The 23,047-nt window shown below is 46.2% G+C and overlaps 1 long non-coding RNA gene across 2 annotated transcripts in view; it reads right to left on the minus strand.

Annotated features, from left to right (window-relative positions):
• LOC309335711 overlaps positions 1-5,218 on the minus strand; it is a 102,501-nt gene extending 97,283 nt beyond the window's left edge. For both annotated transcript variants that reach the window (XR_014153644.1, XR_014153646.1), the window contains exon 1: positions 5,030-5,218. This is a non-coding gene — a long non-coding RNA (uncharacterized lncRNA). The remainder of the gene's footprint in view (positions 1-5,029) is intronic.
• Positions 5,219-23,047: the final 17,829 nt, after the last annotated feature.

Raw genomic sequence — 23,047 nt, forward strand, 5'->3', positions numbered from 1 at the left:
GGGTGCCTATCCAGTCCTATAACTTTCACTACCTGCTCTCACTCACTAAACCACCTCTCCAATATTTACTTGTCTGCCTAGACCCTAACTGTTCCTGACTCAGCCTATTTCATTACACTAATTCAATCTACCCACAAACTATCCCAATTCACTCCCACTCCAACCAACCACCCAACTCCCAACAAACTCCCCAACGACCTCCGCCCTTTGCCCCTCCCAGAGCTGGTTTTATAGTCCCACTGACTCCACCCCCCGGGGTCCTGACTGGGCAACCTGTTTAACTATTTCACCTCCAGCACTCTCTCATATGTTAACGTCACAGTCCTCTTCCACCGAGCTCACAGCTTCAGGAGGGACGCACATGGAGTGGTGAGGGAGGAAGGGGACACCCGCCTAGCCAGCCAGATAAGCTGAATCAACCCTGGCGATCAATGGGGTGACAGATGTCACAGCCAGATTGCCCTCACATCCGAATGAAGCTTTAAGTAACAATGTCTCTGAAGAAGAAATAATAATAATAATAATACCCCACCCATCTGACTTGGTTGCCCTAGTCACTCTGGGCAGCTTCCAGCATATGCAGAAACATAATAAAACATCAAACATTAAAAACTTCCCTATACAGGGCTGCCTTCATATGTCTTCTGAAGGTGGTATAATTACTCATCTCCTTGGTACCTGATGGGAGGGTGTTCCACAGGGTGGGCACTACTACCAAGAAGGAAAACGCACCTCACAGGGTTGTTGTATGCAAGGGAGAACCATGTACACAACCTAGAGCTCCTTGGAAATGGAAGTGGAATATAAAGGGAACGAAACAAATACTGATTCTCATAGGCAAGCTTTTTTCCCCCTTGGAGCATAAGAAGCTGCCTTCTACTGAGACAGACCACCGGTTCATCTAGATCAGTATTGTTGCCGCTGCCTGGCAACAGTTCTCCAGGGTTTCCAGCCAGGAGTCCATCTCATTTCTACCTAGAGATGCTGGGAATTGACCCTGGGCCATTTTGGGAGAAAACATGTGCTCTATCACTATGCTACTGCCCTTTCCTTTCTTCACAATGGAAATGCTGGGGACTTAGCAACCAACGATGGTTGCAAGAGCAGGACTCCGTATCTCAGAATCCCTTGAGACCCACCACTTTTGGGGGCAGAGAACAACCACACGACGACTAAAGCAGGAGCATCCCATGCCATCCATCCTACGGCAGACTGTTCCCTTGGATGTGAAGAAAGCCATTGAGCTGGATTCAACTAATGAGATCCACTCGTGGAAGCCCACACCGGGGCTCTCCCGCTTAAGCCTCCTAGAGAGAAGCCTCTCTTGAGTTTTGGACTGGGGTTTGGGGAGAATGCAGCAAAAGGAGATAGCCAGTGTGGTGTAGTGGTTAAGAGCGGTGGACTCGTAATATGGTGAACCGGGTTCGCTTCCCCGCTCCTCCACATGCAGCTGCTGGGTGACCTTGGGCTAGTCACACTTCTTTGAAGTCTCTCAGCCCCACTCACCTCACAGAGTGTTTGTTGTGGGGGAGGAAGGGAAAGGAGAATGTTAGCCGCTTTGAGACTCCTTTGGGTAGTGATAAAATGAGATATCAAATCCAAACTCCTCCTCTTCTTCCCCTGTGGTCCCACTAGATTTGTTCTGGGGTGGAGGGTCAGGAAAACCCACAACATAGCACAAGGGGAGGAGGAGGGTCATTCCACCAAGCAAGCTGAAATGATTGCACCGATGGAAGGATTGCCATAGCACCTTTTGGGTTCGGCTGGAAGACAACAAATGACCCCTTCAAAAACTCTGCAGGTTCCTCAAAACGCAAACCACCAGCAGCAGCTCAAAATCACCCGACAACGCAAGCAAGTTGGCAGCCTGAATCCCCACTCTGTGAAAAAAAGAACTTGGTATGAATTATAAATGCTCATAAGGAGAATTTAACATCATTTCTGTTTCCCTGAATTATATATCCTTGGTAGCCAAGGAATCTCATTGCTTGCCAACAGGAGCAGCTACCTGTAGCATACGGAGCTGTGCTTAATATCTTGCCACATTTTACTTGTAACAACAAGAACTGAACTGTTGCTTGCTGACAAGTCCTTAGATACACACAGCTCCTGCTTGTTGTCTTCAGGAAACCCTAGTGATCTGAATTGAGGAACCCGACATTGAGGAATTCAGAATTACTGACTCTCCAATGGCTTTATCTAAGTTTGCCTTAGCTGAACAAATTTTAATGCCTCTGAGCAGTTTTGTGGCTTCAAATACCGGCTTGTGCAATTCAAAAGATGTGTGAAATGCCTGGGATCATCCATCTCTGGAGACTGAAAGAATGACACTGTCAATAAGGAGACTGAATTTTTTTCTACTGCATCTCACTTTGAGGGGTTTGCGCACACAGTGACATAGAAAAGTGTCATACTGCAAGCTGCTCCCGTTAAAAACATTGGCTGTTTTCTGTGTGAGAAGCAAGCTCTCTCGCAAGGCGACACTTCCTCCAAAAACGCTATCTCCTTTTGCTGCATTCTCCCCAAACCCCAGTCCAAAACTCAAGAGAGGCTTTGCTCTAGGAGGCTTAAGCAACACAATTCAGAGTGAAGCTAAGCTATTTGTAATTATCACAGTTAAGCCATTCTGCTGCTTTGTTCTAAGAACATAAAAAAAGCTCTGCTGGATCAGGCTCAATGCCCATCTAGTCCAGTGATTCCTAACAACTGACATTCAGAGGCCTGCTGCCTCCAACAGTTCAGGCAGAATATAGCCATCATGACTAGTAGTGATTTCATAGAATCATAGAATCATAGAGTTGGAAGAGACCACAAGGGCCATCGAGTCCAACCCCCTGCCAAGCAGGAAACACCATCAGAGCACTCCTGACATATGGTTGTCAAGCCTCTGCTTAAAGACCTCCAAAGAAGGAGACTCCACCACACTCCTTGGCAGCAAATTCCACTGTCGAACAGCTCTTACTGTCAGGAAGTTCTTCCTAATGTTTAGGTGGAATCTTCTTTCTTGTAGTTTGGATCCATTGCTCCATGTCCGCTTCTCTGGAGCAACAGAAAACAACCTTTCTCCCTCCTCTATGTGACATCCTTTTATATATTTGAACATGGCTATCATATCACCCCTTAACCACCTCTTCTCCAGGCTAAACATGCCTTAGCCGTTCCTCATAAGATTTACAGCCTTAGCGTTCATGATTTTGTCTAAACCTGTGAAGCCACTCAAGTGATAGCCATTACTACCTCTTGTGGGAGCTAATTCTACAATTTGACTCTTGAGTGCTTTCCATTCTCTTGTCCTGAATCTTCACTCATTCAGCTTCTTTGGATGTTCCCAGATTCTGGGAGAGAAAAACCTATCCCTAAGGGGGACACAGGACGCAGAAGTTATCTGCAACTGAACGTGTCACTGAAGAAACAAAAACAAATTTTACTAAGCTTTTGGGTGAACCTCTGGAACAGGCATGGGGGTACACTAGGATGCACAGAGGGAGGAGAAGAGGGAAAGTTCCATTGCATGAACGGACCTTGTTCCCTGCATACACACCCACTTAGCACCAAGCTGAATTCCTCCCATCATTTCCAACATTAAACACCATCTCTCACAACAACCTGGGCAAAGAGCACTTAAATTTCTCTTGGGGCTCCTCTAGACAACCAGTTTATTGACGATTCATCCCAGTTTCATTGCACAAAGCTTACGCTGTGGTTAAACTATGCCCTGTTTTTATTGAGCATTCATTCTGATTTCTCAGTGGGGAGGTTATATAACAATGAGCACCCATCCTGTTTTGCTTGTGGGGTGTCCATATCTCTTTCCATTAATCATTTGTTCATACCACACTTTCCAGAGCATTTCCCAGCCACTTCCCTAACTGCAAGAAGCTCTTTTAAAAAGTGGATTTGATGCACTACAGCAACAGAAGGCTTTAACCTACTTTGTGCAAACTGAAATTACCAGTGTCTGATGGAATGCCTGGAGGCAACCCTTAGATACTGTCCCCTTTCTCCCTTCCTCTGCATAGTTCTTGTCCTTTGAGCATCTTCTGGTGAATTCACACCCAAAGCCTTGAAGGACTGAGCCCCATGCTCTGGCTCCAGCTTGGCCTCGACCTGACCTGAGCCGTCTTCATTCCTCCTCCTGCAAGCAGAGCTCACCAGCTCTTGTTATTAAACCTACGTACAATTTCAATTTACGTAGAATTAATAGTACAAATACCTCTAGTTTTGTAAATACCACAGGCAGACTCTCAAACGGGAACCTCAGGACTGGTGGCCAAAAGTGTTTTTACCTGGCTGCAATTGGTACCTGATATCATCTCTTGCTTGTCTGGAAGAAGGATGGACAGAAATGTGCAGAAACTTGCCTATTGGGCAAAGGTAACATTTGCATTTGTTGCTCTACACACTTGACTCTGGCCCTGCCTGGCAGGGAATGTGGCCCTCAGTATGAAAAAGGATCCTCACCCCTGCTTTAGAATGACAACTAGGTCTTTAATGGCTGGATGTCTTTGCCTAGTTCCTTATGCATTTGTGTCCTTCTGTGCCAGGGTAGCTCTGACACTTCCTGCCTTTCCTCCCACCCTCTTTCTGCTCATCTGAAGCAGGGCCTCTTTTCCTTCCTTCTGTCATATGACACTGTTGTTGCATTAGCAGCCTCTCAGATTGCCTCAAGCAATCATTTTTGTTTCTCTTGAGTTGTGGCTGAGGCCAGCGGTCCCATCATAAATTAATGAGAGAGCTGTGGAAGTCCCCAGTCGGAAGGTGCAGGTTTTGAAATTATTAAAAGCATCAACTTTCATTTGAACAGCAACACACACACACACACACACACACACACACACACACACACACACACCAGCACACCCCGACAGTGAAGCAGCAATCTCAAGCAAGCTGGAACACACATGGACTGACAAACCCTACGTCTGCAAGGATCTCATCTTTCCTTCTGCCACCAGCATCAAGTTCATAACAGAATCCTGACTTCAGCAGGGAATTCCCCGTCAACTAAATATTGGAAAGAAAAACTCACCTTCTCGTAACAGCACATTCCTTGCCACTCCAAACAAATCCTTCTGTTATTTTTGCAGCAGAAAGAATAACCAATTGGTCAAAGAAGCTACCTCTCCATGGTACCCTAGGCTGTTTGTTTTACTAAAAAAACTTGCTTCCCAAAAGGAAACCAATTCACTCTACTCTTATTAATTTTTAACCAAGAACAGTCAATGTACACAAACCAAGCCAGGCTAAGGTGCGCAGTTTAAGGAAGATGTGGGTAGACAGTGATTGTGATGAGAACACAAACCTGCATTTTAGCGGACGGCATGAAGGTAAAACGTACTTACCTGCTGCTGTGCTGAAATGCAGAGCCTTTCTTCTTGGTTTGTCACGGCTTTCCTGTAAATAACAACAATGACTAATCAACAACAGCATGAAAATAGATGGTTTGATGATGTGTCACAGAGCAAATTCTCTTTCCATTTTCACTTGGGTGCGAAGGAAAATAATGGGAGTAAAAACTGGAGTGGGCACTTGAGGAATTTGCTGAGGGATGAAAAGAGAGAGAGATGTGACACAAGTGTGTGCCAGGCAAGAAGGGAATCTTAGCCAAGCAGCAGCACAAGACAATCAAGCCAAATGGAAATGTGGACAGCTGAGACGGCTGAATTCACAGAAACATTACGACAGGGAAGCACCTGAGCAAGGATTTGTTCAATTATCAGCCTCTCATCTGGACAGCTGAGGTTTGTACCTTGCAAGCGTGTGAGTGGCATTTCAGGCTTTCTAAAACGGGGGCTGACTCACTCACAAAATTTTAGCTTTGTCTGATTTGGGCACCTATCTATTCAATACAGTGACTGGTTCCAAGCAGGTACCTCTTTACCCTTCCCCTCTCCCCCCCTGCTATGTATTACCCTTTAAAAACCAATCGCTCGAAGCCTTACAATGCACCCACTGAAGTCTGTCGTTGGATCTTGAGATCCACCTATGAGGAAGTCAGATGCTATGCACCTGGCAAGTCCAGGTTTTGCTGCACCCCAACTCCCATCAGCCCCAGCCAGCATGGCTGATGGTCAGGCATGGTGTGAGTCCAGCAACATTCGGAGGGCCTCATGTCCTCAATTTACCCTTTTCCCCAGCCGCGCTATCTGTGATTTCCTTATGGGGAAATGCACAGAACTAAATCTGTGAACTACCACTGAACGACAGCCACTCCTTGAAAGGAAATTTGTGGTCCACATTTTTAAAAAATAGAAAATACCGTATTTTTCCATCTATAAGATGCCCCCATGTATAACATGCCCCCTATTTTTGTGGCAACAACCAATCACCAGTCCAACCTTGCCACTATCTGAGTATGAGATGCCCCCTGATTTTCAACATTATCTTTTAGGGGGGAAACCTAGTCTTATACACGGGAAAATACGGTAGTCAATGTCAGCTCCAGAGAGAGCCCTTAGGTAAGGGAGAGAGACCCACAATGGGGCGCCTTCCCTCAGTGAGCCCACCTCCTCATGGCAACCTGTTCAGTGGTGTCTTGTCAGTGGACACTCAGAAGATGTCTGACCATGCTGGTGTCAGCTCTGAAAACAATACATAGCAATAATAATAGTTTATTTGAAAGCAGAATAAAGTTGCACAAGTGTACATCCTGGCGCTGTTAGGACAAGTTAGTTGAATACTGCCCATGGATACTCAGGGCTGGTCCTACCATTAGGCAGAGTGAGGTATTGGCCTTGAGCAGCCAGTGCAAGAGGGGAGTGACAGCAAGATATTGGAGGGCAGAACTCTGTGTCCTAAGGTAGTGTGCTGCCCTCAGGTGCAGCAAAAGATGCTAGCCCATCCTTGGTCCAGTCTACTTGGCTTCTGCACATGGAATGGGCAGGGCAGGATACCAATTTGTCCTTTGCCACAGGCATCACAAAGTCTTGGGCTGACCCCACGTTTGAAATCCCAACACCTGAGCCCAGTTTCTTGACATCACCCAATCATAACACTTGAAACAACAGCTGTGCAGCAGCAACTAGGCGTTCTTCAAAGTAGGAGGCACATATAAAGACAGCCCTAGATTGACTTACTTCTCTCACACCATGCCAACTCATAAAAACACTAACAAGGCAAGTGCAATAAAACCACCATAAAATTATTATTAATTAGTGTAATTTTCTTTATTTTCTAGCAGTGCTTTTGCCAAATTAGTCGAAGTTTTTTTTAAAGTATAGTATAATGCAAATAATATGTAATTGTGTACTAAATATCAAAGAAATAAAGATATTTGATAATACAGATTGCAGTATATATCATTATATACTAAACATCATATAAATAGTGAGGAGATCTGATAAAATACTGTTAGAAAAGACACGAGAATAAAAATATTGCACATGCATTATTTGTCTCCCCTCAGCTTTTCCCTATTTTTATCATCCCCCCCCCCTTTAGAAATACCAACAGCATTACAAGCATCATAAAATTAGAAGAGCATAAAATACAGGACAAATAGGTAAAGAATATAAACTCATCAGCACAGAGCCCAAGCTGTGTAATGCTTTGAAACTCCCTGCAGTGATTTAACACACACCATTGTCCATCTCCTCACTGTCCAGGCATGCAGCTATCATGGACAGGCCATGCTGCTGAGTTTTGCCTCTCAACGCCTCCGTCAATATATCAATAGAGGGCACAAATCTGCAGTGACACCACAGTTATGTCCCCGTCAAACAGCATCACAGCTCACATTGCAGTTTACCCTGAAAGCTACTCTGATGTTCCCAAAGTAGCCTTTTGTGAAGAGGCGACACTCCTCTTGGTCCGTAACCACCTCACCAACTGATGGGGTTATTGATAAACAGTGGCCATTCTTAGTCGTGTTGGCCTTCCCTGGGGGAATCAATGCACTTAAGTTGTGATGGAGGAACATGTTCTTGAGTGGATGGTGTCAGGGAAATGTGTGCACGCAGAGAGGCAGGGAGAGAGAGAGAAGGTAAAAGTTTTGGGAAAGCAGAGTGTGGTAGTCAGAGCACTTGCTGAACATTAAGACACCTAGATCCAGGAGTGGGCAGAAATTAGGCAGGGATCTGGGTGATTCGCAGTAAATTTGCAATGACTCCCAACTGTTTAACAACAGCCACAACAAAACAATTTGTTCTCCACAAAGTGAGCGGCTAGAATGAATAAAGCTAAGCAGGAGTGGACTTTTGTATGAAAGGACTGTGAGTTCAGATCAGACCTAGCCTTTGAAAACAATTCCCTCTGAATATGCTCAGAGGTGCGTTGCTGTTATTTAATTCTCTTAACTGTATGTTTTATACACCTGTCTCTAGCTGGTAGGTTCTGGGGGTCTAGTAAAACAAAGCAAAACACACCGCAGTAGATGCAGCAAGTGTGTAGTCTACCCATCCCTGACTTAGATGATATAATGCCAGTTCTACCACTGATCTCTTGCATAATGTCAACTCTAAAAAACCCAAAAATACTACTGAGGATCTGGCAAGTCTGCCCATTGGAGAGAAAACAAAATATGTGTCTCCAGCCCATCCAGACCAGACTGGCGTTTGAACTAATTTAGTAGGCCTTGTCTTACCTTTACAACCTTGCAGGGACCACAGGTGTTTTGGTTTTGTTTATATACTATTTACCGTAAGTACAACTGTGTCTAATTGGTGTACAGAAAATACAATGTGGAAAAGGTAAATTATCAGTTAAAGCTATCGACTCAAGCTTCGATTAAAATGCTTGCTTGAATAAAAATAAGTATTTGGTAGGTGCTGGAATTTCAACAGGGAGGGGGATGGTCTGACCTCAATTGGAAGGGAGTTTCATAAAATGGGGCTCACAGTCCTGAATGCATAGCTCCCAGTGGATACAGCAGTGCCTCCATGCCAATGACTCCCTTTAAAAACTCAGTGATGAGGAAGAGATAAAAGGGATTAGGCAGCCCTTGAGGTATCCTAGAACCAAGTTGTTAAAGACCTTGTAAGTTAATACAAGAACCTTGAACCTGAACTAGTAGCATTTAGCATTCTTTCCCAAACTTGGAGCGCCAGCAGTTGTTGGACTACAACTCCCATCACCCCTAGCTAGCAGGACCAGTGGTCAGCAAAGATGGGAATTGTAGTCCAAAAACAGCTGGAGACCCAAGTTTTGGAAACCCTGGGTTAGAGCACAGATGGGGAACCTTCCAGATGTTGCCGGACTCCGAGTCCAATCAGACAACGTAGCCAAAGGTCAGGGATGATGGTTACTGTAATTCTGCAACTTGTGGAGAGCCAAAGTTTCCTCATCACTGTAGCAGAGGCTGCGTCGTTTATGGTTGGCGAGCAGAGAGCGTTTTTAAGGAGAGGCGCTTCACCATTTGCCGGCTCCAGCTTTGCATTTCCCAGCCTTGCCTGTGCTTTATCTCTGCCTGGCTGATAATTATCGCTGCTCCTTCACGTGACACATTAGAGAGAGCAAACCCCTGCGCCTGCCACTTTCTGCACAGCTGGGCAATCTGATGCAAAGTACGGGAGAAGGGAAGAGCATGTTTGCTTGTCTGCTAATGGTTCCCTTGCTCCCCCAGACCAGAGAGAGTTTCCTCCAAATGTATTAGAGAAAGCATGCTGCTGCTGCTGCTTTTGCAAACTGTTCCTTCTAATGCATTTGAGTACCTGTATAAATGTTGCTGCTCACTCCAGTCAATGCTGGACCAGGCCTCTTCCTTCTAATAACATTAAATAGTCTGAAACATGTTTCTGATGATAATTAAGTGTATATTCCACAAAGAGGCTCCCCCCCGCGCCCACTGCCAGAATATGAAAATAGTCGCAGAAAACAGCTTCTTTAGACTCTCAGCTTTAAAAAGATGGGGGGAGAGTATTTTTTATCCTGTGATCCACCCTGAGATCTTGTGATGAAAGGCAGTAAACAACAACAACAACAACAACAACAACAACAATAGCATAAAAGAATGTGTTTACATTCACATGACTTAGGCAGGTCACCTAATGTCCCTTTGCGGCGCAGAATGTGGTGGCTCGGGTGCAGAATTTTAATTTTCTTTCTGCAAAGTACACACGGCCCTTTGCGGAGGTGTTTTAAGCGTTCCAGAGGCTATGAGGCTCCTATCTGACTCTGACGCCTCTGCAGGTGCCTCCCTGTGTTACCTTGCTATCACATGACTAGTTTTGTTCCACTGCAGTCTCCTGAACAGGCCAGGGTGAGCATGACCTCATCACCATTCTGGCATCCTGCAAACAAGCGCACTGTCCTTCTTAGCTATAATACTTGTTCCAGGGAATGCACTTCAGCACATTTAAATGTATGATTCAAAGTGCTGGAAAACCCAGCAGCTTAAAGGCTCTAATTACACACTAGGGATGGCACTGGGTATAATATCCACAATGAACAGAATTACTGACAGGACTTGACCTCATCTTATGACTGAGTGTGAGTTATTTAACCTTGCCATGCAGGCTTCTGAAAGAAACCGAGGGGAGTCCATTTAAATGGTGTGCGTAGAATAAACGTTGCATCTTGGAATTGTTTTGACTTTCCCACACCAACGTATCCTACCATCTTCTTTCTCCCTACCCCAGCCACACAGCCACCCTCCCCGATTGTGCCCTGAGAAACTAGCCTGGTGCAACTAGAATGTAACTCAGCAACATGAATCCATTCCTCCATCTGCAAAATCAGCTCACCAGGTCCCCCCCCCCCCGCCAGGCAGGTAGCCAGCTATCCTCCATCATCTCTAAATTGCCAAAGGCACTGCTGCTTCTCTTTTCACAGTTTCCATTCTCTTCTATGGTGCTGTGGTTGGAAGTGTCAGAGTGAAACTTGGCTTGCACTGGTAGTTGATATACCTGCATGAAAAGGGTACATAGAGTGGAAACTCCAAGGTTCCTAGACTGCACTCTTTGTGCTGACCTATTGATCTTCCTTCAGTGTCAGACTGGTACATTTAGGGTTGATAACTTGACCTCACTTCTTCTCCATGCCGCTCTCATGCTAAGATGAAAGAGCTAGTAGGACTCTTTTGTTGGTGTAAAGCAAAATATAGAAATGTAAAATTCCTGGATGCCAAGATCCAAGTTTGGGACAATTGCTCTTTGGTGAGAGAACCCCAGCAGATATTTAAAATCATAAAATGTGCAGCAAAGTAAAGCATGGAAATATAAGCTGTAAAAGCTTTAAAACGTGCCCTTCTAAGTGAGTTCCAAAATGTGCCCTTAAAAGGTATCTTTCCAAAGTTTCCTTCTTCCCCCAGCATAGGAAAAAGACCATGTTTTGTAAGTTAAAAATGGTTTACTTACAAACTCTTCAACGGCCAGGTTCATGTGCTTCAGGAAAGTTGCACAGGCTGTAAAACTTAACTTAATTATGAAGTGGTTAAAGTTCCTAAAGTATTGGTAGAGGAATTCAAGAGATGCTTGTTAAAGCTAGGTGGCTGGAATAAGCAGCTCAGAGCTCTTCACACAATGAAGGTCACATGTAAACTGGGGGAGAACAAATGCTTGCTAACTAGCTCCTCCCTAGGTGGGGGGAAGTGGACTTAGCTAAGCCTGGCAGGACAGCTTACTCTCTGGTATTAACCCCTTCATGCATTAATTAGACTTAAGTATGTTGGTTATAGGACTCGGGTAGCGCTGTGGTCTAAACCACTGAGCCTCTTGTGCTTGCCGATCAGAAGGTTGGCGGTTTGAATCCCCGCGACGGGGTGAGCTCCCATTGCTTGGTCCCTGCTCCTGCCAACCTAGCAGTTCGAAAGCACGTCAAAGTGCAAGTAGATAATAGGCACTGCTCCGGTGGGAAGGTAAACGGCGTTTCTGTGCGCTGCTCTGGTTCGCCAGAAGCGGCTTAGTCATGCTGGCCACATGACCCGGAAGCTGTATGCCGGCTCCCTCAGCCAGTAAAGCGAGATGAGCGCCACAACCCCAGAGTCGGCCACAACTGGACGTAACAGTCAGGGGTCCCTTTACCTTTATGTTGGTTATATGAGACTGGCTATCTCACATCTTTACAGCTCCACCTCAGTCAGCTAGAATGAGGGATCTTCCCTAAACAACACTGATTTCCTGCAATAAACACAGCTTTCTTATTTTCCAAACTGTGTTGTTGGTGTTTAGTTGTGTCCAACTCTTCATGACCCCATGGACCAGAGCATGCCAGGCACTCCTGTCTTCCACTGCCTCCCGCAGTTTGGTCAAACTCATGCTGGTAGCTTCGAGAACACTGTCCAATCATCTCGTCCTCTGTCTCCCCTTCTCCTTGTGCCCTCAATCTTTCCCAACATCAGGGTCTTTTCCAGGGAGTCTTCTCTTCTCATGAGGTGGCCAAAGTAGTAGAGCCTCAACTTCAGGATCTGTCCTTCCAGTGAGCACTCAGGACTGATGTCCTTCAGAATGGATAGGTTTGATCTTGCAGTCCATGGGACTCTCAAGAGTCTCCGCCAGCACCATAATTCAAAAGCATCCATTCTTTGGTGATCAGCCAAGGTCAAGTGTGCTCCTCCAACAGGGATTCTGCTCGCACTGAAAATATACACCTCAGGCCTAGGGGCCAAATGCACCCCTCCGTGCCTCTGTATCCAGTTCTTGGGACTCTGCCCAGCCCACACCTCATCCACAGGCCTTACTCCTCTCTCGAGTGCTGGATAGCATGTTTCTACTCTGATTGTGCTTCCTGCTTGCTTGAACAGAGAGATCGGGGGTGGGGTGTTAGTTGAAACCTTTGATTTCTGTGTGGCTGAAATGTAGTCCACTGTACAAAGGTTGGAGTCACATCCATTGCTCTATCTATTTTTCCCTTGCCTACCACCAGTGATGGGATGCGGGTGGCGCTGTGGGTTAAACCACAGAGCCTAGGGCTTGCCGATCGGAAGGTCGGTGGTTCGAATCCCCACAATGGGGTGAGCTCCCGTTGCTCGGTCCCTGCTCCTGCCAACCTACCAGTTCGAAAGCACGTCAAAGTGAAAGTAGATAAATAGGTAAGGCTCCGGCAGGAAGGTAAATGACGTTTCTGTGCGCTGCTCTGCTTCTCCAGAAGCGGCTTAGTCATGCTGGCCACATGACCCAGAAGCTGTACGCCGGCTCCCTCGCCCAGTAAAGCGAGATGAGCACCGCAACCCCAGAGTCGGTCACGACTGGACCTAGTGGTCAGGGCCCCCTTTACCTTTACTTTACCACTAGTGACATGCTTGGGTTGATAAAAAGTCCCCACGCCTGCCCTAGAGTGGGGATCCTACTTGGCCATGTATTGGGCAGCTGGCATAGCTGGGAGAGCCAGGCAGAGGGATGCCTCTGCCTAATGCAGTGCACCCACCCCAGTCCGGTAGACTGAGAAAGAGTGTCGGGTTGTTCTGTTCATCACTCCACTCTTGTGATTTACTCTTGCCTGTCAATGGTGCATTCTGAGCAGCGCTGTCATGGATCAAATGGAAGCAGCAAAGATAAAAGTGAAGAAATGGAATTTTTCATCAATTATTTGACACGATCATCTTAGTGTTTTGTTTCCTCTTGGCTGCGCACGTCAGACTTATGTGCCAAAATTATTCACTGCCGTTTCCCCCTAGAGCTTGCCTAGAAATGCGCCTGCTCTTCCGCTTTTGAGCCGTGTTGTGTAGCTGCAATCAGACACAGAAAACACACGGTTTGGTTTGTTTTTTCCCCCTCCCTTGTTGTGGGCTCTGGGACAAATTCCCACGGAAAAGCAAGTGGCAACCAGCACCTGCTTTCAGGGAGCGTTTAATCACTGCCATGTAATCAGATGGCGATTCCTTGAGAAGGGCAGGAACGCCGCCAAAGCAATTTCATTTCCCAGTCCAAAAGAGATAGTTGGGGGTGTTAGTTCCGCTGCGTGTGCCCAATTTCAATCATAAACCCAGAAGAGATAAGGAAGAACTCAGGTGTGCAGTGGGTTGCAAACAGACGTTTTGAACAACTTCTCAACATCACCAAGTTGGGCAGGAAGTGAACCTTGCCTTGTTCACCGGCAAGCTGCTAGTTCATCTTGCTCAGGATCTACACTGGTTGGCAGGAGTTCTCCAGGGATTCCCCACCTGACCTGGAGATGCGAGAGATTGACCCTGGGATCTTCTGCACGCAAAGCAGATACTCTGCCATGGAGCTACAACCTCCCCTCTGTGACGTTAACATATGAGAGTGCTGGAGGTGAAATAGTTAAACACGTTACCCAATCAGAACCCAGGGGGGTGGAGTCAGAGGGACTATAAAACCAGCTCTGGGAGGGGCAAAGGGGGAGTTCGCTGGGAGTTGGGTGGTTGGTTGGAGTGCCTGGCCCTAAATAACCCGGGCCACGCCTCCCCCGCCCGCCGATTAGCGGGCTGGGTGCAGTCACGCCCGGGGATTCCCCCAAGTCTCGCGGGAGCAAGGGAAGCCCCCGCGAATGTGGGAGGATCCTGCACACAACACCCTCTCCGCTGGAAGGGGCGGAAAGGGCTTTGGAGTGGGAGTGAATTGAGATAGAGTTTGTGGGTAGGTTGAGTTAGTGTTGCGAAATAAGCTGAATCAGGAACAGTTAGGGGCTAGGAAGACAAGTAAATACCTGAGAGGTGGTTTAGTGAGAGAGAGCAGGTAGCGGAAGTTATAGGCCTGGGTAGGCACCCCATGATTGTAATTGACCGATAGCATTTATGAAACCACACGCTTGTTAAACTGCAATAAATAAGCAGAAGTTTATGTTCCAATTTAAACCTGACTGGACTCAGTATTGTACCAGGTAGGGCCTGGGTGGTGGCAGCGAGAAATAAAGTGGTGGCACAGGGATCAATAGACGGTGAAACGTCCGGGGACCCTGTGTGATCGCCACACCCTCAACCAAAGTGGGGGGGGGAGGAAACTTCATCATTCTGCTTAGAATTATAGACCAATCAGATTGGAGTGGACCTTAAGGTATGGAGAATCCATTACCTTAGCAGCATTCTCCAGCAGTTTGTCACAGAAGTGAACATATTGTTATAGAAGGGGGTGGGCAGAGGCATAGAATGGGAGGCATGGCCCCAGATGCAATTTTGTGCTCCCACAGCAGTCTCCTTCATCAGAGCCTGGCTTCATGCCTGAAGGAGCTGCGCCTTGGCTGCAGAGCTTGTACCTGACGCAGCTCTAACCCCCCAGGTCAGGCCTGACCCCGCAGAAGAGAGCAGGTGAGTGCCGGCCACTCTCCTCAGCCGCAGCACACCTTGTGCCTGTCAGGGACTGGACTGAGGAGGAATGGTGGAGATCACTCCTCCCTCCTCTGAACCTTCCTGAGAAGAAGAGGACAGTATAGATTTGCAACGGTGGTTTGCAGAAGGTCAAGACTAGGCATCCCCAAACTTGGCCCTCCAGCTGTTTTGGGACTACAACTCCCATCATCCCTAACTAACAGGACCAGTGGTCAGGAATGTAGTCCCAAAACAGCTGGAGCGCCGAGTTTGGGGATGCCTGGTCAAGACTCTGAAACAGAAGAGTGACAAAGTTGGGAAATAATGGAAGCTGAGAGGTGGTTTAGTGAGAGAGAGAAGGTAGTGGAAGTTATAGGTCTGGATAGGCACCCTATGATTGTAATTGACCAATACCGTTTATGAAACCACACGCTTGTTAAACTGCTATAAATAAGCAGAAGTTCATGTTCCAATTTAAACCTGACTGGACTCAGTATTGTACCAGGTAGGGCCTGGGTGGTGGCAGTGAGAAATAAAGTGGTGACACAGGGATCAATAGACGGTGAAACATCCGGCGACCCTGTGTGATCGCCACATCAGCTACTCTGTGGCAGAACCTCTTCAGGGTCTCAGGCAGAAAAGGAGTCTTTCTTGTCTTGGGGTTTGGGCTGGGTGTTCATCAGTATGCGGATGATACCCAGCTCTACCTCTCTTTTAAATCAGAACCAGTGAAGGCGGTGAAGGTCCTGTGTGAGTGTCTGGAGGCAGTTGGAGGATGGATGGCGGCTAACAGATTGAGGTTGAATCCTGACAAGACAGAAGTACTGTTTTGGGGGGACAGGAGGCGGGCAGGTGTGGAGGATTCCCTGGTCCTGAATGGGGTAACTGTACCCCTGATGGACCAGGTGCGCAGCCTGGGAGTCATTTTGGACTCACAGCTGTCCATGGAGGCACAGGTCAAATCTGTGTCCAGGGCAGCTGTTTACCAGCTCCATCTGGTACGTAGGCTGAGACCCTATCTGCCTGCGGACTGTCTCGCCAGAGTGGTGCATGCTCTAGTTATCTCCCGCTTGGACTACTGCAATGCGCTCTATGTGGGGCTACCTTTGAAGGTGACCCAGAAACTACAACTAATCCAGAATGCGGCAGCTAGACTGGTGACTGGGAGCGGCCGCCGAGACCATATAACACTGGTCTTGAAAGACCTACATTGGCTCCCAGTACGTTTCCGAGCACAATTCAAAGTGTTGGTGCTGACCTTTCAAGCCCTAAACGGCCTTGGTCCAGTATATCTGAAGGAGCGTCTCCACCCCCATCGTTCTGCCCGGACACTGAGGTCCAGCACCAAGGGCCTTCTGGCGGTTCCCTCACTGCGAGAAGCCAAGTTACAGGGAATCGGGCAGAGGGCCTTCTCAGTAGTGGCACCCGCCCTGTGGAACGCCCTCCCATCAGATGTCAAAGAGAACAACAACTACCAGACTTTTAGAAGACATCTGAAGGCGGCCCTGTTTAGGGAGGCTTTTAATGTTTGATGTAGTACAGTATTTTAGTATTTTTTTGGAAGCTGCCCAGAGTGGCTGGGGAAGCCCAGCCAGATGGGCGGTGTATAAAAAATAAATTATTATTATTATTATTATTATTATTATTATTATTATTATTATCATCATCATCATCACCACCACCACCTGCAACCTGCCATTGTTTTAACTGGAGATGCCGGGGATTGAATTTGTGACCTTTTGCAGCAAAAGCAGGTGCTCTCGCTCAAGATCACTAAGGCTGTGGGATACACACTAGGACAGGCAGCTAGGAGCCATGCCCCCTCCCCAAATAGGAATACAGTATAGGAAGTTAGTGGATCAGATCCATGGCCCACCCAGCTCTGTATTGTCAACACACAGTAGCTTCAGCTCTCTGGGGTTTGTGTAAACTAGGAGGCCAAGTCTCACAAACTAAGGTGCTGATCTCCCCACCTCAGACTCAGATTCTGGTTGCAACAGGTTACCGGAATGGGGAGACACAGAGAGAGAGAGAATAAGAAGAGGTTATGCAACCCTCGTAGACTTTGAGAAGCTTCCTATTAAAACAAGAAGCTGAGCTGCAAAGCCTTAGAAATTTACACTGCTGCCTACCAAACTATACAAAATATTGATGATGAGAATGAAAACCTAGAGATGTTTCAGAGTTCGCTTTATCAAACAGAACATCAGTCTCGTTTGGATATTGTCCGTGCAAACTCAGAGTCTCCCCTCCAGAGGACTGCTTCATCCAAATCTTGTCCTGGAATAGTTCAACAGATTTCCAGAAATCCATTGAAAAAGGAGGAGGAAGATGAAGAGTATGACAATGAGGATGAATATAAAGATTAGCATTAAAACCACCAAGGAAGAGAACACCTTTGAGGTTAGAAAGCGTTTTCCCTGCAAATAGTTATTTTTCATTGTGTTGATGCTCAGTGATGAACACAATTAAGGCTATTCATTAAACCACAGTAAAGAAAGAACTGATCACTGGGGAAAGAAAAGAAAACAAGAAGCTGAGCTAAAACACAATAATTACTCAGGAATGACTGAGGTTAAGGTTGGCTCTTTGGCAGTACGGTTCCTCGAGCCAGTCATAGAAAATTAAATAAGAGCTTGGTAATAATGCATGACCATTTGTGTTTGAAGAATTAGAAGACAAAGTAAGCAACTATTTTCAAATAAGCAAAACTGACTTTTGGTGGGCGGGCGGTGTATCTATTTTAATAATAAAAATATGTCACAGACATATGTATTTGGGATAACATTCCTTTATTTAAAATGCAGCGCATAGATAACTGTGGAACTCCCTGCCACAGGAGGCAGTGATGGCCACCAATTTGGATGGCTTTGAGAGAGGAGTAGACAAATTAACAGAGCATGAGATGGATACTGTCCTGTTCACAAGTTTCCCACAGGCGTCTGGTTGGCCACTGTGAGAAAATGATGCTGGAATAGATGGACCATTTTCTGGAACTTTTCCAGAATGGCACACCCGTGTTCCAAATGCAGTTGCACCATAGATTTCTATAATAGCATTACGATATCAGCAGCTTCGTTCTCAATTCCTTTCCTAATGATCCCTGGCACAGAATTTGCCATCTTCATGGGTGCCACGCATGGGGTCAACATCTTCACTGAGCTCTCCAGTAAGACCCCAGGGTCTTGTACCTTGTCAGTCACTGCCAGTTCAGACCCCCATGAGCATGTATGTGAAATTAAGATTTATTTTTTAAAAAATGTAGCGGGGAAACCCTGAAAGAAGTCAAAGGGACCCTGTATGCATCTCTTAACCTTGGATTGATTAACTTAGTATGTAGATTTGGAGAGGAGGAATAATATAATAATAATAATTTATTATTTATTTATTATTATTTATACCCCGCCCATCTGGCTGGGCTTCCCCAGGCACTCTGGGCAGCTTTCAACAAAATATTAAAATACAGTAATGCATCAAACATTAAAAGCTTCCCTAAACAGGGCTGCCTTCAGATGTCTTCTAAAAGTCTGGTAGTTGTTCTCTTTGACATTTGGTGGGAGGGTGTTCCACAGGGTGGGCGCCACTACCGAGAAGGCCCTCTGCCTGGTTCCCTGTAACTTGGCTTGGTAAGAAAGGATTTGCCTTCGATACATATAAAAAAGTGTTGCATCCTCGATGCTAAGGTTCATTCCCATGTTTGCCTTTACAAGTTTGTCCCATACAGTTTCTGGTCTGGGCCTTAGACCAGAAACTGTATCGGACAAACCTCTAATAGCAAACATGGGAATGAACTGCAGCCTTGAGGATGCAACACTTTTTAAAAGGGAAGAGAAAAACAGAGAGGACAAAGTGGACAGAGAAGGGCAAAGCTGATGATCATGATGATTATGATTATGATAGCTCAGTCGGTAGAGCATGATACTTAATCACAAAATTGTAGAGTTGAAAGGGACCACAAGGGACATCTAGTTCAACCCCCTGCAATGCTAGAATCTTCTGCCCAATGTGACGCTCAAACCTGCGGCCCTGAGGTTAAGAGTCTCATGCTCTACCAACTGTGCTACCTCTTTGCTGGTTTGTGGTATAAAAAGATTCCTCCATTGCAGGGGGTTGGACTAGATGACCCTCGTGGTCCCTTCCAACTCTACAATTCTTTGAGTGTATTCCAGATCCCACCTACTGTGTCCTTTTTGCCAGGAACAAGGTATAAAACCTGTGCAAGACATCAACTTAAGTCGTGGGTGGCTAAGGATTCATATATATATATATATATATATATATATATATATATATATATATATATTTCATGTACTCATCCACTCGCCCACCACACAAATGGCATCAGAACAGAAGTTCCGCCTTGCTTGATCAGACCAAGAGTCCATCTAGTTCAACATTCTGTTTCCGCCAGCAGCCAGCTGGATCCTTCTGGAAATCTCACAAATAGAGGCACTGGTGGGGACAGAACAGTCTTCCCTTGTTGTTTATCCCAAAAGAGTGGTATTCAGAGGTATCTAGCCTGTGTGCAACGATGTTCCTGTGAGCTATCTGGCCCCATAACCTATCACAAACTCTGCTCCAGCTGTAGCTATAAAGGACCATTCTAGGTCTATTTTGTAACGAAGAATTGTGGCATGTTACACAGTACAGAGGAAATATCCACATATTACATGTGAGTTGCTTACCGCCATTGTAAATTACTTTATTCCCATTTGGGTCTTCCTTCCTATGACTCTTAGTTAGATACACAGTGTGAGAAACGAGGCTGAATTCCCCTCCACTGCCAATAAAAGTGTCTCTGGTTGCTGTTTACAACAGGGCTAATCGAGTGTTTATCCTCTCTTTCGCGATTTGAGAGAAGGGCTTGTTTAGCATTACGGTTCTAAGCCACGAAAGCCCATTAAAAGCACTAATTAAAGCATCAGAAGTCAGACGATGCACCAATGAACAGCACAAACAGCGGCGCAAGGTAGTTTTGGAAGCGTTTTAGCTCTCTCTCCCACAATGCATTGTGGAAATATGCAAAATAACATTCTGGTTCAGGCGGGTCTGATGCTGTAGTGGCTGTAAAATGACTGAGAATAAACCAAATGATTTGTACAAGCACACACACACACACCACACACATAACGTCCTTTGTTTTCGGCAACGGCTCTGTAATAAGAGATCTGGTGGCGGAAGCACAGCGACAACTTCACAGCACAGCCTTCCCTTGCTGGGAAAAAGACTCGGCACCTCCAGAGCCATTCCTGGGAGAAGAAAAGACTGACAGTATGGCAGGAAAATGAGAGAAGCAAAAGCAGGCCTTCACGCCGGAGACCTGTGATCAGTATGTGAGCACAAAGTGCGATGGAAAAGTCAACAAAGAAATCTGCTTGGCTTTCTTTTACCTCCCAACTTCCTCCTCCCTCATCACCAGTCCTCTGGAGGCACCTTGAGTCTCTTTATTCCCCGCGCCTGGTAGTGACAGCTACTCTGGGAAGGAGAAGGCAGAGAGAAAGGAGCTCATTAAGCCATGGACTTCCTCCTGCAGGCAGCTTATTTTGCCTGGGTGCATTTTCTCACCTCCTTTGGAGAGCAGAAGATGCATATAGCCTTGTGTGGAGCAAGCAACCTGCTGACTCTGCGTAGGGGGAATTGAGGCAGCACAGAGTACCCACAAACCACAGTGGTCTCCTGGACAAAGGCTTTGCAATACCAAACAGGAAGCTCAAGCGCCAGGGAGATCTGTAGGAAACAAATCCAGGGGGGATCTCCACAAGAAGGCACACATTTCCCATGTGAGGAGCTCGTCCTACACTCGAGTAGGACCCTGACAGAGACACATGCCAGACTGACATCTTTCCCTCCTGGTCGATGGTTCAGGAGCTTCAAAAGCTTTCTTCAGCCCGAACATCGCAGCAACCGATGCCAACAGACACCGGCACACTTAGGGATCCACAGAGTCTTCGCAGCTTGCATAACAGACCTCAGCAACTCAGCATTTTGGCTAATCTACTTTATTAACATATAAACACACACGGAGCACTGCAACATGGCTCCCTCTCTCTCTAGCATCAGACAGCAAAGAGAAAGAACAAAGGACAATAGTCCCACTTCACGGAACACAGTAACACAAATATCCCGTCTCCGTCACTTCCCACTCTGTGGAGTCAAAACGTACACCGTCATGTGATAGACAAAAATCCCATGACTGCAAACACGGAGCAGGAATTCTAACATCTTGGGACTTAGCCCCACTTCCTTTTGTGCTGCATTTCTAGGCACAGGTCCAGGCTTTGCAGGTCTGCGTCTGAGCAGGATGTTACCAATACACACACAATGAAATGGGAAGTTCGTGTGCAAGGGCAGTGGGGAAATATACCCATAACTGCAGGTATGGTAATTCTGTAAAATGCACTGTAGCCATTCCAGGGGCCAGAGAGAAGAGAGCAGGAATAACAACTCAATGCGCTGGCAACTTATTTGATGGCTAGAAATAGGAACTGTGGCCACTGGTGGCTGTCAAGTAGTGTAAGGAAATAAGGTAAACCCACAGATATTTTACTGCAATGTGGTATCAGTACAGGAGCAATACTCTCGGGACTGCTCATTCACTTTGCAGTGATGAGGGCCGACATAATGAGCTAAACACAGTGTCTGAAAATTTCCATTGCTGCACGTATGTTCTCCACGATATTTACCCTGCTTGTCTTCCTTGCTTATTGTGTTCTGTCTTCCTCTCTCTCGCTTTGTTTAGTTCTCCCCTGTGGCTCCAACATCACAAACAGATTTCAAAGTCCCCATTGCCCATTGATGTAACATCAATACGACCAAGATAAAAAGCCAAGATTCCCAGAACCAGCTGCTGATCAGACGGTGTTGGCTTTTCCATGGAATATTAATTGGCAAATTAGACACAAAGCTTCATTTACTGCAGCCAACCAGAAAGCCCAAATCCGTGCCTCAGATGACACGATTGGATAGGGAGGACTTTCATCAGATCCAGTTTTCAGGATTTGCTGACTATTGTGTGGAAGGGCTCCAGCTCAGTGGTAGAGCATGTGCTTCACAGGCAAAGGGTTTGATCCCTGGTGTCTTCAGGTAAAACCGGGGAAGACTGCTACCGGAAACCCTGGAGAGCTGCTGCTGGTCAGTGTCAACAGTAATAAGCTAGATGATGAATCAATGGAATGACTTGCATAATGACATTGCAGAAATACAGGGTAGAATTCTCGCCTGCATCACTTCCGATTGTAGGTGGGAAAATAAGATCAGGTCAGTGATTCATGGCAAGGACAACGAAACAAAAAATGCCATTGAACAGTAATGGAGGCTGGATAGCTCAGTTGGTACAGTATGAGACTCTGTAATCCCAAGGTTGTGGGTTCGAGCCCCACGTTGAGTGAAAGATTCCTGCATTGCAGGGAGTTGGACTAGATCAGGAGTGTCCAGCTTCCAAGAGACTACGATCCACTCCCACTATAAATAAACTGACAATGATGCAATGATCTACCCATTGGATTGACCGGAGTTGCTGAGCTTTTTTTAGGGGAAGAGCTTTTTTCTTTTTGGTTTTTGGTCAATTTTTAGGGGAAGAACTTTTTTCTTTTTGGTTTTTGGTCAATCGCAGGAGATCACACGATCCACCAGGGACAGAATGCGATTGAACAGTAGATCGTGACTGACCAGTTGGACAGGCCTGGACTAGATGATCCTCATGCCCCCTTCCAACTCTACAATTCTATGATTCTGTGTAAATAACCATTAAAGGGGCTGGCTCGTCTCACAAAATTTTAAACAACTGAATAGGCTTGTTGGCATAAAAAGGTCTTCAAGAGACCTGAAAATTAGCAGTGAAGAAGCTTGCCAAATGTCTGCTGGAAGAGTATTTGCACAGTCTGGGGCCGGCAACACCAAATGCCCAAC

The sequence above is a fragment of the Podarcis erhardii genome (genome assembly GCF_964252035.2).
Source record: "Podarcis erhardii genome assembly, chromosome: 2".
NCBI lineage: Eukaryota > Metazoa > Chordata > Lepidosauria > Squamata > Lacertidae > Podarcis > Podarcis erhardii.